This window comes from Balearica regulorum, chromosome 5, assembly GCF_011004875.1.
Source record: "Balearica regulorum gibbericeps isolate bBalReg1 chromosome 5, bBalReg1.pri, whole genome shotgun sequence".
Lineage (NCBI taxonomy): Eukaryota > Metazoa > Chordata > Aves > Gruiformes > Gruidae > Balearica > Balearica regulorum.
This window is the reverse complement of record NC_046188.1, coordinates 54,608,216-54,625,341: the sequence shown is the minus strand read 5'-3', so window position 1 is coordinate 54,625,341 and position 17,126 is coordinate 54,608,216. Positions and strand designations below refer to the sequence as shown.

Genomic DNA, 17,126 nt, shown 5'->3' with positions numbered 1-17,126 from the left:
GATGAGTGTAAGGTCCTGGATGTGGAATCTCATTGACTTCATTATCCATTTACACCGATGTGCTTGAAGGAACAAGACCTCAGTATATAAAATGTCATCATGTAGTTTGCACTTGCCTCTCCCGCAAAGTGTGTGTATAGAAGGGAATTGATGGCCTTAAAGGTAGTTGCCTCCGAGCATTAAGGGCTTTTTCATTGCAAAGAACAAGTTGTGGATAGATTGTTCCTTCAAATATGAAGTGTTGCTGGAGCTCAGCACCATTAGTACTTCTAGTGCAGTGTGAAAACAAACATTGAGGCCCTGAATTCCTTTGCAAAACAGGATTGCTGTGTTCCAGGCAGCCCCGCTGGCGGGAGCCTCCACCAGCCCCGGGGTCACCCGCCCTTTGCAGCGTGGGTGCTCTGGCTGCCGGCTGCTTCTCTCCTCTGTTCTTCACTGTGCTCTCCAGTGCAACCTGATAAATTAGTACTTCCAAGTTAATTTGTTGTGGGAAATGGCTCCTAGTAGCTTCTTTCCTTATTGGTGATCCATCCAGGGAAAGTCACTACCACTTGGCTTCTTTCTAACCTATCCGTAAGTAATTTTTATTTGTCTTTGACCTTTTTTTTCTTCCATATTTGGGATAATACCCCCTTCTGTCACTGAGACACTGTAAGCTTAATTAGTATGTACCAAATGTGCTGGAAATCCTGAAGGACTGTATTTGGTAAGGGGCAAAATAGTGCTGTCAAACAGTAGGATTTTTTTCAAGGGGAAATACCCCACTGCTCACATATAATTGAAACTAGGCTTTTCCAGAATGTCTCACTCGCACAGGGATCTGCCAGTGCTGATGAGCTGCAAGTACGGACACACCCTGTAATTGCATAAATGCAGAATGAATTTAAGGGGGAGAAAGTCTATTAAAGTTATTTTTTTGGAAGGTAAGATTGTTGTTAAGGTTTTGAGGTTTGGGGGTTTTTTAAACTGTTTATGAACAGAAAAGCTGCCATTGATCTGAGAAAGCTGTGTGAGCATCCCTGGAAGAGGATGAGCCTGGGCAGTTTTGGGAATGAGGCTCAGGGCTTGCTTTGTTACTGAACACAAGCATTCATACCACGAGAAGCACCAGTGCTGGGTGGCAGGCACCAAAGCCAACTGGGCAGAAGGGCAATGCAAATCAGATAAAGCAGATCCTTGAACAGATTGAGCTTTATGCTTTACTAAATCAAAACATAAATGTCAAATTCCTTATAAATACCAGGCAGTGCACAGCTGCATTGAGCTAGCATAGCTGCTGTGGTCTGCTGGGTGGGAGAGCAGGGTCGAGCTGTTCCCCCCACGAGTCAGAAATACGATGGTTGTGTTTCTCAAAAGCAATTATCCGCATTTCCCCCCAGCCTGAGGCAACAGGTCACCCCCTTCTTAGCATGGTGAAGAATGTGTCCAGTCAGCACTGGGGGAAATCCTGGAATAGTCCAGAAGTGCCAAGCATGCAAACACAATACTGGTATTGGCAAATCAGCGTGAATAGCTTCAGAGCACTGTAATGTGGGCTGCAAATTGCAAGGCTGACTCCTTACAAAGACCACAGATCTATCACTTTGAAATGTCAGGCCTTTGTCACCCAAAATAGGCTTTTGTCTTCTTTTTCCATGCGTGATACATGGAATTTTTTCTTTCTTTGCTTTGCGTCATACAGTATAATTGGAAAAGACTCTGGGCAGCTCACACCGAGCAGCTCAGCTAGGAAAGTCTTCTTCCTAGTTGCTCACTGACCAAAGATATGCAGGCACAGTTGAGTTGTGGTTGAGGCAGGCAACCACGAGGCAGCTCTTGGCACTCCTGGTGCAGTGTTAGGATGCTCTCCCCTCTCTGCTCACTACAATGCTGAAGCCCAAAACCTAAATTCCCCTTTTTAGTGGCTTAAGTTGTGGCCCATACTGTCTCATTTGCATTTTTCAATGACTGGATTGTTAGAGTGGGTTCTCCCCCTCCAGCTTACCTGCACCAATCAGGCATGTATAGATCCTGTGCGAAAATGTGGTATCTGGTGTTAGCAAGGGGGAGCTGTGATTCCCCCTCAACATCTCAGCTGTGGTGATTTTCTAGTCTTGATTGGATGAGGTGTGGTCCATGTGTGAGTTACAAGTCTCAGAAAGGGAAAAAAAAAAAAAGTCTCCATTTTTACACACATGGTTGTACCACCAGAATTGTAGCATGTACTGAAGTGTACTACACATTTAAGGTCTTGTCTGGTGTTGAGAGCTGTGCTGTGCATGGGGCAGTGGGAGAGGATTCAAGGTGTTGTCAGTAGCATTTTTGTTCAGATAAGGATTGTGCTTTGCAGATACAGTCTCCACTTCTGAAGTAATCTCTACTTCCTGTGCTCTATTTCATGTTGCGGAGTAGTCCTGGAGTATGCAAACTGGATTACCTTCAGATGAAACTAAGTTGTGGTCCAACTGCTTATGATAACTAGAAGAGATAGCCCACAGTAAAACCTGTCCTGTAACTTGATTCCCCAATCTGGATTCATCTGCAGTCTCAGTAATTACAGTTCATGTGTTTGGATGTTTGTGTTTGTGAAAGACTTCAGCCCATCAGCAGTCTTAAAGAAATCAGCTGGATGTTAAAGTCATTGGCCCATGTACTGTGTGGGAGCCTGGAGGAGACAGGTTGTCTGAGGGCCTTTCACAAGTGTGGTAGCAAATTAATAGGGTTGAAGTATTGTGGGTTATGTTGCTCCTAAGTTTGGCCCCAGCAGAGTGGGACATATTTTTAATGTGGTCACTGATGTTGTTGAATTCTGACCAACAAATGTCAGAGCTCGCTTTTGTTCTCATAGGTCTTCTGTGCTACAGGGCAAACAGGGGAGGGCTTTTAACCTTCTCCAAACTGGAGTTCAATATTTGTGCTTTTTCATGTAGCTAACACCTGAACTTAGAGGAGACGGTACTCTTGTGCTGTTTCAGTGTAATTATTACTAACAAATATCACAGAGGAAACACAGGATACTGAAAATTATCTTGGCAGCAAAGTACATGAAGAGCAGACTTTCATTTGTAAATTTAATCTCTAAATATGCTTTTTTCCTTTCAGATTTTGAATCTTTCCTATATCAATTAATTTCAGGAAAGAAAGGATGGGTTGATGACTAGTTTCTTGGTTTTGTTCCTATCTTACCATTCTTCTACTCTCCCAGGTCAGTTTCATATGCACAAGTTGCTTCTGTGGAAGGAGGCGAACAAATCCAACCACCTCCACCCTCTGCTTTTTTTTTTTTCCCCCAGAGTATGAACATAAATGCCTCTTTTTCCTTCACTGGGAGGCAGGGCATGAGCACTGTGTAACTCCCCAAGTGGGAGAGGGAAGCATATGTGTCACTGTTAACAGCAGGCTATCCAGCACTGAAGGGCACACAAGAGTAGCTTTTTTCTGAGCAAGTTTGCAATGCCCTTCTCAAATGTCATGCGAGTCCCCTTTTCATATGCCAGCATACCTTTCCAGTAAGTTGAAGGAAACCCAGCAGCTCTTGTTTCTAGGATGAGACATGTGAAGGAAAGAATGTATTTCTGGGAAGATAAGACTCGCATCCAAGCATGATTTTGGGGGGAAGAAAAGAGGATTCTTCTCCCCTCTTTCCCCCCCCCCCCCCAGTGTTAGTATAGGTTGTAGTTGATTGGCTGTGTCATGTGTAAAGCTGGAAAAGTCTACTAAGAGTCTCATTAGCTTGATCAGAGTTGAATTTGACCAAGCTATTCATACAGTACTCTTTTCTTATGCGTAGTGTTAGAAGTTGTGCCAGTGAAATTAGGCCCTTATTTTCTGGGACATATGAAAACCCGGAGCTCACATTTGGGGCCCCAGTCCTGATATTTCCCGCCCTGCCTGAACACTGTCACATCACTGGTGCCTTTGCAAAGCCCTGCATAATTCAGCTGTAAGGCTGGAAAGTCTGTTCCCATGTACCAGTCTGTTGGAGAGGGTCAAAATGTTCTGAGGTGTGAGCAAAAATCCCCTACCAGCCCAAAAGAGAAAATAGTAGCCAGAGTGTTAGTCCTGTTTTGAGAGAAGAGGACCAGCAGCAAGCGTGCAGTCACATCTTCACTGTTGGCACTAATGCCTTAGCATTTATATTGTGTTTTCTGCTTGACCTTGGACAGGGAATTGTTTGCCATGCGAACCATTTTCTCATACCTTTCTAAAGCCAGGAAGTTTTAAACATCTAACCATGCCAGAGTTTGAGTCAGCTCTGAGCAACACTCCTAAAACCTTTAATGGACTCTAAAAGAGGGCAAGAGCTCAGCGGCTCATCATCCCATCACAGGGCTTTCTTTTGCAGGGACACCCTTTGCAAGTGCTTCTTTTTGCAAGTGCTCTGAGGCTATTGCCCTTTCTGGTTACATGGAAGCTGCACAGTCAGACCTCCAAGACCATGGGGAAGGCTGTCCCGCATCTCACAGGACCTGTGGAATTAAGGTCCTTTTGGTTGTAGTGAGGTGTGTAGGTGTTAGTGGAACAGTTCCAGCTGACCTCAATCCCAAAATCATCTTTTTGTGCTGCAGCTCTCTGCCGACAAAGTCCTTATTGGTATAAAATGTCACATGGACCAGAAGCAGCTACAGCCGAAAACGTTATGTTTTACCCGTGGCTTGAGTTTCCTTATTTTCATAATGTTGGGTTAACCAGTTTTAAATTTCACTGGGACAACCAGGAACACGGACTGATAACCTGAAAGCATCCTGTGGCTGAATCTGCATGAGCAGATTTACAATTAATGAAACGGCATGGCTTGTCACTGAACTCCTGAGGGGTAATGATGGAACCCTCTTCAGCTCTATTTATTATGCAAACAATATTGCAAGTACTAGGTTGCTGTGAGGAAACACTCTGATCCTTTTTTCTTTAAGTTAGCAGTAGAAAGTTGTTCCTGCTGGGCTGGAACAGGCTGGTGTAGTCTAAGTTGTTGCTTGTTGACTTATCCTTGCACAACTCCTAGGAAAATGTACTGCAGGCTTTGCTCCATCTGGCTAAATGCCCCATTCTCTGTGAGGCACAAATTGAATTAAGAAACAAAGCTATTTTCTACAGTCTGGCTGTTGCTGCTCAGTCAGACACAGAAACCATTTTAAACATGGATCCCAAAGTTGATTTCATGTCAAGTACAAATAGGTGCTAGGAAGCAATACCTTTGTAGCTGAAGGTTGAAAGTGGTGTTGATTTTTCCCATCTTCGGTGCCAGCTTTGAAATATGAACACTGCCTGTTCCCAGGCAGACTTGCTTGGTAATAAATACTTCCACATATTATTCAGGTGCCTGAACTGGTACCAGGGTTCTTGGAGATCTTGGCTTACTCTTGAGAATTAAAATGTAGAAAATCAGAGTCTGAATTTTGCCAGCATTTCTACAAACAGCTCCAAGGTAGATGTGGGATGGGGCTCCTTTAGCTTTGTGAATTCACCCTCCTTTGTTCTGTATCTATGGGACTTCTGGAAAGTAAATGTACTCTTCCTCAATCTGCATTATAAAAGGAAAGTCTTTTGTTATGAGTCTACATTTCTGTTTTTTCTGGACCCCTCCACAAACACAATCTCCAGACTGACTACTGTGGAACAAAGGTTCCTCTCTCCTTTTGTGTTTTTGACAGCACCAGGTTTTAAGTGTCCTTTGGTTGATATGAGTGGTGCTGAGCAGAGAGACCATGATGCAATCCTAACCTGGTGTGGGGGCTCCCATCCAGGCACTGGCAATTTCGACAGCCTCCCCTAAGCTTTGGGGATGGAAGACTTTGGGAAACAAAGTGCTGTTTTAGCAAATGTATGAGTTTAAACAAAATGAAATGAAGCTGTCAGCCCTTTTCCTAGACACACTGGTGACTTGAGGTCGATACCAAGTCTGGACACTACATCTAGGAGCCTGGAAGTCCAGAGGTATGTCTCTGAGCTGGCTCAATCTGCTTCTCAAGGCTGAGATGAATCTGTTGTGGTGGTAGGGTTTATTGGTTAGCAGCCAAGGTGTATATACTGTTATGTCAATGAGGAAAGGTCCACATAAAGATATATCATAAAAATTGAATTCCCTCTTCCCTAAGGTCATGAAATATGAAGCTGTCTACCATGGAGCTCTGGGGGAAATGATTAATGGGGACCTCGGAAATCTGAAAGCTGCACTGCTGAGCCTATTGGCTATACAAACTGAAAGGTCTGACATCCCTACAACTGCAAGCTAGTAGGAAGTATGAGATAGCACTGCTGCCTTGGCCTCTCCTGTCATCTCCCTCCTCCTTTGCAGCTCAATCCAATGTCCAAATGGATCCAAAATATAGATACAAGTTGGCAAATTTCTGAGTGAACAGAACCAGGACAACATTGTTCTTCCCCGCATCCCTCTGTCGTATCTGTGCCAGCTCTGTTAAATGAGAAATATTTAAATGCATTTAGTAGTGAGTTAGCTTCTTTATTTCTTTTCCTCCTGTGTTCTTCTCAGAAATAGGCAGTGATTGGTTGGGTCATGGTGTTGCTATGGTGAGTTTTAAGATGCACCTTTGATCATAGCTGATAGGTGCCAGCCAGCACATTAATTCCAAGCCGTCCATATGGTTCCAGACCAAAATACCTCTCTGTTGCTACTCTTCATTTTGTTGTGTTTTACTGTGCTGCTCTAAGAAACCAGATCAGGTTTGATATTTCCTTTTCTCATTGGAGAAAATTCCAGCTGGCAGAATTAAAGCTGAGTTTCTTTCTATTTGCAATAGTGGTGGTCAGGTCACTGTGTCTTCTGACTTTGGCAGCTCTTGAAGATTGGGGGTAAATGAGATGGGAGGAGAAAGACTCTGCAGCAAAACACGAGGTACCACAAGTGTGGACATAGTGATTTCAATTGCTTATACCCTTGTCTCTTGCTTTTTCAGCCTTCTGTGGCACTGTTCACTCATACGGAAGTGCATGTATTTGCAGAAGTGATTTCCCTGAAATTGGGGGCCCTCTCATGTGAACAAGTGTTTGCTGATGTGGGTAAATTGCATAGTCAAGCCCTGGCATTTGTGTTGATCTATTCTGTGGTGGTGGGGAAGTGTTGTGCTGCTCAGTATTGACTCCTCTAGCCAATTCAGCAGCAGAATTAATTGGAAGGAAGAATCCTGTTTGATTTTTTTCCTTTGGTAGCAGCTGCAAGAAAAGGCCCTACTGATAGACATTGCAGTGCATGCAGATTAGCGTTGCACTGTGGTGTAGCCTTGATGTTGAAGTGTAAGGAGAGAAAGTGAAGGCTTTGGAGGGGTGATAGGAGGAATCAGTGTTCCTCATTAGCCTGTAAGAATATGAGCGTTTGTATCCTGAGAGCCCAAGACCTAGGTGGGACTGGTTTCCAAGAAACAGTGTTTCCAGATAAGCAAGGACTTCATGTATGGTACTTTAAAGAAAGCATCTGGTAACTCCAGAAGTGAAGCAGCAGGTAAGTGATGTCGCCTGGCTAAAAATCAACCTCTTTTTGCGTGAAGCATCTTAGTAAAGGAGTAACTTTACCTTGATACTGTATCAGTGTTCTCCATAATGAACATGGAAAGGACCCTTTCTGCTCATGGACTTCAGGATTGTTTCCGGGGGGTTTGCTGAGGTAGCTGGCTTCAGGTGATCTCCTGTAGATTTAGCTGTTTAATGTGAACTTCTGGATATGTGAAATGAGATGCTGAGATTCTGCCCCTGAAAATTAGTAGCAGAACTCCTACTACAGATGAAGCAGACAAGGTCCCAACAAGAACAATTAAGTCTACAAAATGATTCAGCTAGGAAAACGTCTGGAGTGGCAGATCATCCCATCTGCCTTGTTTATGTCGTGAAGGAGGAGTCCATAGCTCCAAAGCCTTACTAAACCACTCAAATCTTGTCACTGACTTGAAAGCAAAAGCCCCGATGACATCGGGGGGGGGGGGGGGGGGGGGGGGGCAGGGGCGTGGGCATCACCTAATTTTAGGCAAATATCTGGAAGTTATTAATGCATTTGATAATTTGCCTCTATTACTTGGAGATGACTGGATTCATGCATGAATGTGGGAGCAAGTACTGTAATTCAGAAACACTGTAAAAAATCAGCATTTTCCTTGTTGCTGTTTGGGGGAAGTCTGGCCTGCTGATTTAGCAATGCTGCTCTGCAGCAAGGTTGGCCGAGTGGTGGTTTTCTGGATTTCAGCTTCACTTGTTCTCCAATGGTTAAATGCCTCCTACCTATGAAAACATTTTGCTGTCCTGTGTGGTTTTATACAAATATAACTGAAAAGCCAAGTACCAGGGAATGTGGTGCTCAGTTATTTTCTGTGATTTGTGCTCTGGTTTATCTGGCAAGGCAGCCTATGTACCCAAGAGAACAGTCTGAATATCTGTGTGAGCAGAGATCAGATAGTGGTCTGCCATGGCTTGTTGGGTTGGAGGGCTTAATCAGCTATTAGAAGATGGTATTAGGAAATATAATTTACAAAGATACTCTGTTCAGAGAGCTTTGAGTCTTGTCAGTTCTAATAGAATATTCAAGAGGAAGTTTGCAATTTCAATCTAATCCTTTTGATTTGATTTTTCATGTTTGTGTGCTTGTTTATCTGCCAAGCAATTGGCCACTGCAACTATTTGCCAGGACTTGCTTATTGAGGCTTCTGTTATTATCCTGGTTGAATATTATTATTTCCTTGTATGATAATACCTAGAGATTCTGATCTGGGATCAAAGCTCCATTGTGCTACATATTACACAGACGTAGTTTAATAAAAATGAGTATTCACTGTCTTAGGAATGTATGGGCTTACTTTATGATATCAAGAAGGGACAGAACAAGGTAACAGGAAAGCATTCATATGTGATATAATAAGCAATGGTCAATGCGCACCAGCTGTCTTGTTTTGAAGTGGCAAAGGTTTGTGCCTGGAAAAAAAAATTATAATGGTTAGAAAATGTAGTTTTCTCCAGCAAAACAGCAATTATCAGAGAGTTCGCTTTTTTGTTGCCTCTGCAAAATATTTGCAGTGCTTTTTCAGAGCAGAATGTTTTTTCCTACTATTTGCAGGACTACAGCCAACTTCACAATCAATTTCTGTTTCTTTAAACAGAAATTAGGAAATCCCAAGTAAGAAGTTTGCATGACAAACTTTAGTCAAATGTATATTCCTTTGAACTAAAACCTGGTCTGAGCCTCTAGTAAGTCCTTGCCTTGGTCCAGATCCTGCAAGCTTCCACATCTTCTGACCACTTCTGCAAAGCAGTTGGCACAGCTCCTGCTTCTCCTACTTGGCGTAAATCTGCTACAATTGTGTTACAAGAGGCAGAATCACCAGCCTTAAAGGGATTAAATGGATATGGGTTTTGGATAAATCTGTATATTTGTCTTACGCTGAACTGGACGGTAGCAAAAGCCAGGCTGCGAACTGTCTGAATGATGTGCAACCCTACCACAAAGGACCATTGGGTCACTGCAGACTGTGTTAAAGATGAGGCAACATTATGAACAAGGCAAAATACATGCTGGGCTGCACTATAAGGAGCTTTGCCTGCAGATTGAAGGAGATTAATATTTTCTTCTACACTTTGATGCCCTTCCACTTCAAGGGTGTTGTGGAGAAGCTGAGAGGGCCTAAACCTGCTTGACCACATTTGGTGTGCGAGTAAAGCAGCAGCAGCGAGTTTGAGACTTTTTCAGAGTACCACAAAGTGAAATCTGAATGTGTCCCAGCAATCACGAAGTATTGGAATTTCCCCTCCTATGGCAGTGGAGGTTTTAATTATCTTCCTCATCTTAAATACCTTCTCAGTAAGCCTGCCTGTGCCAGTGGGATTTGTCTACCCAAGTCTGGTGGTGTCCTTGGAAAAAAAATCAGTGTTTGCATAATCAGCCTCAATAAAAGGGTGCCTAAAGCTTGCGGGGTCAGGTTTGTTTTGTTTGTTCTCTTGTTTTGGGATTTTTTTTTCCTTTTTTTGGAACAACAATGTATTTCTCCTGCCAGCAAGGAGGCAAACATCTCCTCTACCTCGGAAATATGCAGCCTGCACTTCTGTTTTTCTACTGGCTCCCACACTTGGCTTTCTGTTGTTGCTGCTGCTGGTGAGCTTAATTTCATAGATGTGCCAGGCTTAGCAGACAGATCCAACTGTAGGTGTCTGCCTTTAAACAGAACAGAAGGTCTACAGAAGACAGGTTTTTTAGGGTAGCTATTCAGAATAGCTAGTAACAGAGGCTGTGTATGAGACCGCAAGCATCCCTGGGCCTAGCCATGCTAGGCACTTGGCTTTTTTTTTTCTTTTATGCCTTCATTACTTGCCATGGTGATGGCCCTACGTGACAGCGGTCCCAGGGAGAAGTTGGGAGCAGGAGCCTCCAGCCAGAATTGACGTTGGACTAGCATTACTTTACTTCTCAAGGCTCTGGACTGCCTCATCCCACCCAGGCCTGTTTCCTTGTCATCTCCTGGTACATCTCCTTTCTTCATATTCCTAGTGAAATGCTGGTGCAGTGAGTTTGATTCCAGCCTGGCAGAGAAAGATGTTTCCTGAGCAGAAGATGACATAAGAGCAGAGCAGAGATAATTTCCGTAATGCAGACCGGATTCGTGTATACCTTTGTAGGGACTGTAGCCAGGAGGGCTGTATTACATAGCTGTTAGATTGCTTTGAATTGCAGAACAATTGGAGATAGGAGCTGGGGCATTTTAAGAGTCGGAGAGCTATTTCTGGCTTGTTTGGATGGAGTTAAGAAGCAAGAGGGAAGGGGCTGAAACTGAACAGGCTGGTGAGAAACTTGATGTGGCATATAACTAATAGCAAGACAAATGCCATCTTGTATGTGTGTTAATTATTTTATTTTAAAATTGACTGGCAGTTAACTACTTATTACTTGAAGTCTTTCGTGTCTTCAGGTTTAACATCTAAACTGTAAGGGAATTCACAGCTCTCCACAGTTGACTGGAAGCACATTTTAAAAGGTAGCCTGCAAGCTTGCAGTTACTTAACTTTGCCTGTGTTCTTCAGTAATACAGCAATGGTAAGGGTATAATGCCAGGAGTCTCTTGCTTAGCTTTTGCTTACTCAAATATTAGCTACTTAATTTAAGAAGAAATGCAGTAACCAGACACACCTACAAAAGTATTGCATTATCCTTGGTTGCTTTACTTAATACTTGGACCTCCTTCACTTTTTTTTATTTGAGCCTGACAGCCTGCTGTGTTGAGTAAGAGCTGTGCCAGGTGAGTAGTACCCTGTGCCACAGCTGCCAACTGCATGCTACACCCGCCTTCCTCTCCTTCCAAAATACTTGTCTGGCTCTGGAAATGTCTGCATTTGGACCTGCTCTGGGTCTTGTGACAGTTCTTTATGTGGCTTCTTGAATGTACATGTTCAGCCAGAAAATAATGAAATAAGCTTTGAATCTTGCCTCACATGCTGCGGATCTATGGGATGAAGATGGTAGTAGGTACTTGAATGATTTCCAACATTGCATATAAGTCTTGGGTGGAATTAAGCTGCTATAAAATGAGCTGCTGCCACGGGAACAATGCAGTAATGATTTCAGGGTGCTGAAGAATGCTTAGTCAGGATTTGGCACAATAGCCACTGTCCTGGTTCTGGCAAGGATAGAGTTAATTTCACAAGGAGCCAGGACAGATGACCCAAGTTGGTAGAGGAAAGGGACAACAGAGTGTATTGGACTGTGTGGATCCAATGGCCTGGTACATCAGACCCACAGGAGTACAAGGCCCTAGTGGACACCGGTGCACAGTGTACCCTAATGCATCAAGCTATGAAGGGGTGGAACCGATATCTATTTCTGGTGTGACAGGGGGATTCCAACAGTTGACTCTGTTGGAGGCTGACGTAAGTCTAACTGGGAATGAGTGGCAAAAGCACCCCATTGTGACTGGGCCAGAGGCTCCGTGCATCCTGGGCATAGACTACCTCCGGAAAGGGTATTTCAAAGACCCAAAAGGGTACCGGTGGGCTTTTGGAATAGCTGCCTTGGAAGCAGAGGAAATTGAACTGTTGTCTAGTTTGCCCGGTCTCTCGGAGGACCCTTCTGTTGTAGGGTTGCTGAGGGTTGAAGAGCAACAAGTGCCAATTTGCTACTACAACTGCGCACCGGCGGCAATACCGCACCAACAGAGACTCCCTGGTTCCCATCCACGAGCTAATTCGTCAACTGGAGGGTCAGGGAGTGATCAGCAGAACCCGCTCACCCTTTAACAGTCCCATATGGCCAATGTGGAAGTCCAATAGAGAGTGGAGGCTGACGGTAGACTATCGTGGCCTGAATGAAGTCACACCGCCGATGAGTGCTGCTGTGCCAGATATGCTGGAACTTCAATATGAACTGGAGTCAAAGGCAGCCAAATGGTATGCCACAATTGATACAGCTAATGTATTTTTCTCAATTCCTTTGGCCACAGTTTGCCTTCACTTGGAGGGGCATCCAGTACACCTGGAATCGACTGCCCCAGGGGTGGAAACACAGCCCCACCATTTGCCATGGACTGATCCAGACTGCCCTGGAAAAGGGTGAAGCCCCAGAGCACCTGCAATACATTGATGACATCATTGTATGGGGCAACTCAGCAGAGGAAGTTTCTGAGAAAGGGAAGAAAGTAATCCAAATCCTGCTGCAGGCTGGCTTTGCCATAAAACAAAGTAAGGTGAAGGGGCCTGCGCAGGAAATCCAATTTTTAGGCATAAGGTGGCATGATGCGGGGCGTCAGATCCCAATGGATATTATCAACAAAATAGCAGCCATGTCCCCACCAACCAACAAAAAGGAGACACTTCTTAGGTATTGTGGGTTTCTGGAGAATGCACATTCCAAATTACAGTCTGATAGTAAGCCCTCTCTACCAGGTAGCCCGGAAGAAGAATGATTTCAAATGGGGCCCTGAGCAACGACAAGCTTTTGAACAAATTAAACAAGAAATAGTTCATGCCGTAGGTCTTGGGCCAGTCCGGCCAGGACCAGATGTAAAAAATGTGCTCTACATCACAGCCGGGGAGAATGGCCCTACCTGGAGTCTCTGGCAGAAAGCACCAGGGGAGACTCGAGGTCGACCCGTGGGGTTTTGGAGTCGGGGATACAGAGGATCCGAGGCCCGCTACACTCCAATGCAAAAGGAGATATTGGCAGCCTATGAAGGGGTTCGAGATGCTTCAGAGGTGATTGGCACTGAAGCACAGCTCCTCTTGGCACCCCAACTACCAGTGCTGGGCTGGATGTTCAAAGAGAGGGCTCCTTCTACACATCATGCAACCGATGCTACGTGGAGTAAGTGGGTTGCACCGATTACACAGCGGGCTTGGATAGGAAGCCCCAGTCGTCCAGGAGTTCTGGAAGTGATCACAGACTGGCCAGAAGGGAAAGATTTCGGAATGTCGCCAGAGGAGGAGGTGACACGTGCTGAAGAAGCCCCACCGTATAATAAACTAACAGAAGATGAGAAACCATATGCCCTCTTCACTGATGGGTCCTGTCGCATTGTGGGAAAGCATTGAAGGTGGAAGGCTGCTGTATGGAGTCCTACACGGCGAGTTGCAGAAGCTGCTGAAGGAGAAGGTGAATCGAGCCAGTTTGCAGAGGTGAAAGCCATCCAGGTGGCTTTAGATATTGCTGAAAGAGAAAAGTGGCCAACACTGTACCTCTATACTGACTCATGGATGGTGGCCAATGCTCTGTGGGGGTGGTTACAGCAATGGAAGCAGAGCAACTGGCAGCGTAGAGGCAAACCCATCTGGGCTGCCCCACTGTGGCAAGATATTGCTGCCCGGCTAGAGAAGCTGGTTGTAAAGGTACGTTATGTAGATGCCCATGTACCCAAGAGTCGGGCCACTGAGGAACATCAGAACAACCAGCAGGTGGATCAGGCTGCCAAGACTGAAGTGGCTCAGGTGGATTTGGACTGGCAGTGTAAGGTGAATTATTTCTAGCTCGGTGGGCCCATGACACCTCAGGCCATCAAGGAAGAGATGCGACATATAGATGGGCCTGTGATAGAGGGGTGGACTTGAGCGTGGACACCATCTCACAGGTCATCCATCAATGTGAAAAATGTGCTGTAATCAAGCAAGCCAAGCGGGTAAAGCCTCTGTGGTATGGAGGCCGATGGTTGAAATATAAATATGGGGAAGCATGGCAAATCGACTACATCACGCTCCCGCGAAGCCGCCAAGGCAAGCGTTATGTTCTTACAATGGTGGAAGCAACCACTGGATGGCTGGAAACATATCCTGTGCCCCATGCCACTGCCCGGAACACTATTCTGGGTCTTGAAAAGCAAGTCCTGTGGCGACATGGCACCCCAAAGAGAATTGAGTCAGACAACGGGACTCATTTTCGGAACAACCTCATAGACACCTGGGCCAAAGAGCATGGTATTGAGTGGGTGTATCACATCCCCTACCATGCACCAGCCTCTGGGAAAGTTGAAAGGTACAATGGACTGCTAAAAACTACCCTGAGAGCAATGGGTGGTGGGACCCTCAAACACTGGGACACGCATTTAGCAAAGGCCACCTGGTTAGTTAACACTAGGGGATCTGCCAATCGAGCTGGCCCTGCCCAATCAAAATTTCCATGCCCAGTTGAAGGAGATAAAGTTCCTGTAGTGCGCATGAAAAATATGTTGGGCAAAACAGTTTGGGTTATCCCTGCTTCAGGCAAAGGCAAGCCCATCTGTGGGATTGCTTTTGGTCAGGGACCAGGGTGTACTTGGTGGGTGATGAGAAAGGATGGGGAAGTCCGGTGTGTACCCCAAGGGGATTTGATTTTTGATGAAAATAGCCAATAAATTAAATTGTATGATGTTAATAGCTATATACTGTGTCAATGGTAGGACCATAAGAATTACCCAAAACTAATGAAGGATGGACTTTGGAACTAGAACTGACTTCAACTGGTGCCCAGGAACTTCATCGAAAATCACATCTTTGATGTCTAGACTGCGAGCATGGACCATACCAGATACACCAGCCATGAAAAAAAGACTCTGGATGCAGCGTGCAACAATCCAGCAGCACGGACCATTGTTCCTGCTCTAAGAAACTGTAATGGCAGATGGAACCCAAAGCCATGTACTAAATGAACTCAATGGACACTTTAGAGCGATGGCCCATGGAGTAAGAGAATGGTGTCAGTGAAATAATCTGGGCATGACGTAGATGGTATGGAATCAGGGGTGGATAATGTCCTGGTTCTGGCAAGGATAGAGTTAATTTCACAAGGAGCCAGGACAGGTGACCCAAGCTGGCCAGGGGCTATTCCATGCCATGTGATGTCATGCTCACCATAAAAGGGGGGCTAGTCAGGCAGGGGAGGGGGTGGCGCTGTTCCGGGAGGGGCAGAGCGTCCGGTGGGTCGGTGGGTCGTTGGATCGGTAAATTGTTCTCTGTTAACAGATATTCACAATGGGTGATATCAGTACTGTTGTTGATTGTTTCCCTCTCCCCTGCTGTCCCAGTAAACTGCCCTTATCCCAACCCTCGAGGCTTTGCTGTTGCTTTTCCGTTCTCCTCCCCATCCCGCTGGGGGAGGGGTGAGCGAGCAGCACGTGGTGCTCAGCTGCCGGCTGGGCCTAAACCATGTCAGCCACCCAGACCATTACCTTCTATGCCTTTGTTTCTTGTTTTTGTGTCACAATGTTCTTGTTCATGGCCTTAATGTTGGTGAGTGGGACATGAGAAGAAGCTAAGAATGCTTTTAGAACTCTGAGGCACTTCAGTGTAGTGATAAATGGCAGAAATTACTCCTGAACTGCCTTTTTGGAAGAATCTCACCCTTCTGTTTGATATCAGTTGCTCTGTGCTGCTGCTTCCTGTGCTGAAATGATTGCTGTTGAGGACGCAGTTGTGAAAAGGAGCTGGGAGTGTGGCTGGCTTGTCTTTATCAGCAACTGCCATGCTTGAGGGAGGATTTGGGGTAGGTCAGCTAAAAGAACCTGCAGTCAGCCTCCTAAACTTCAGGTTTTTCAGTGAGGTGTGAAGGGTATGGGGCCATTGCTAGTCTCCAGGCATCTCTTGAGGACAATTCTTTGCAGGAGTACCTGGAATAAGATTGCATATATCTGGGCCTAAATGTATCATCTTTAGGCCATTAGCTCCATTCCCAGCCTAATTCAGAAGGGACCAGAGAACCATCTTTTCTTCTATTTTCGGGTCAAATACCTACTTTGCTGGCATTTCTATCCTCAATTTATTAAAATTAAAACTATTCTGTGAGACATAAGCCATTCATTAAGCTAACAAACCAGTCCTGATTTAAATTTCTGTGGCTGGAATTTAATTTTGCACAAGCCCTGGTGCACAGGAAGCTTATAGACGCTTCTGTGATTGCCTTTCAGTGGGCTTGCTGGTACTTAAACCATGATACTGTTACTACTAGCAGGGGCACACTAATGCCTTCCTGCTTAAACCTGTCTAGGAATCTGTTAATGGGGTGGCCCTCTTCCAAATTGCAAAGAGGAGAAAAAGCTCATCAGACAGCGTAAATGGTGATAATTTCAGCAAATGCTTTTGGTGTAAGGAGATTGATGTTTTAAGTGTCTCAGCAAATTGGTAATAATGATCAGCAATTCTCTACCATTCTTCACAAAGGAACAGATCTTTGATGAAAGAAGCAATTAAGTGCAGCCACCTTTTGGACTGAGCTAATGCAGACTTTTCCAGTTTTTCTCTAAGTTAACTATTACACCTACATGTCAAGTTTAATGAGCTTTCTGCTTCCAGATCAGCAAGGAGTCTGCAATGAAGCTGGGGAAATGTGACCAGCATTTATGGCAAGTGCCTACTGCAGCCTTCAAATTACACTGGACAAAGCTGTGATTTCCTTGTAGTGGAAATGGGATAAACCAGGAGATGAGCAATAATTCTGCAGCAGCTGCTCTTCCTGTTGTGCTGTTTGCTCATCTTACAGGTAGCGACTGCAGAATGAACATCAGCTGGTTTCCTAATGCAACATATGGAAAGATTTCAGCTTGGATGTCTGCATACATCCTGACTCTGTATTCATAGATGGAAGGAAGAGATCTAAATTGCAGGTACAAATGAACACAGTGTTAGGAAGAAGCTTCAGTGTAGGGCTCCTTTTATTTTGCTGCAGGAGACATTATAAGCATGGTCTATATGTTGCAGTAGCCCCT

General features: G+C 44.9%; 1 protein-coding gene and 1 long non-coding RNA gene across 5 annotated transcripts in view; both read left to right on the top strand.

Annotated features, from left to right (window-relative positions):
- The window catches only part of OSBPL5 (oxysterol binding protein like 5), a 182,410-nt gene that overhangs the window by 57,317 nt on the left and 107,967 nt on the right, over nucleotides 1-17,126 (top strand). The window lies entirely within an intron of this gene.
- LOC142602090 (uncharacterized) lies at nucleotides 254-16,992 on the top strand. Its single transcript, XR_012835763.1, has 3 exons — nucleotides 254-573; nucleotides 2,392-2,529; nucleotides 16,714-16,992. It is a non-coding gene; the product is annotated as an uncharacterized LOC142602090 (long non-coding RNA).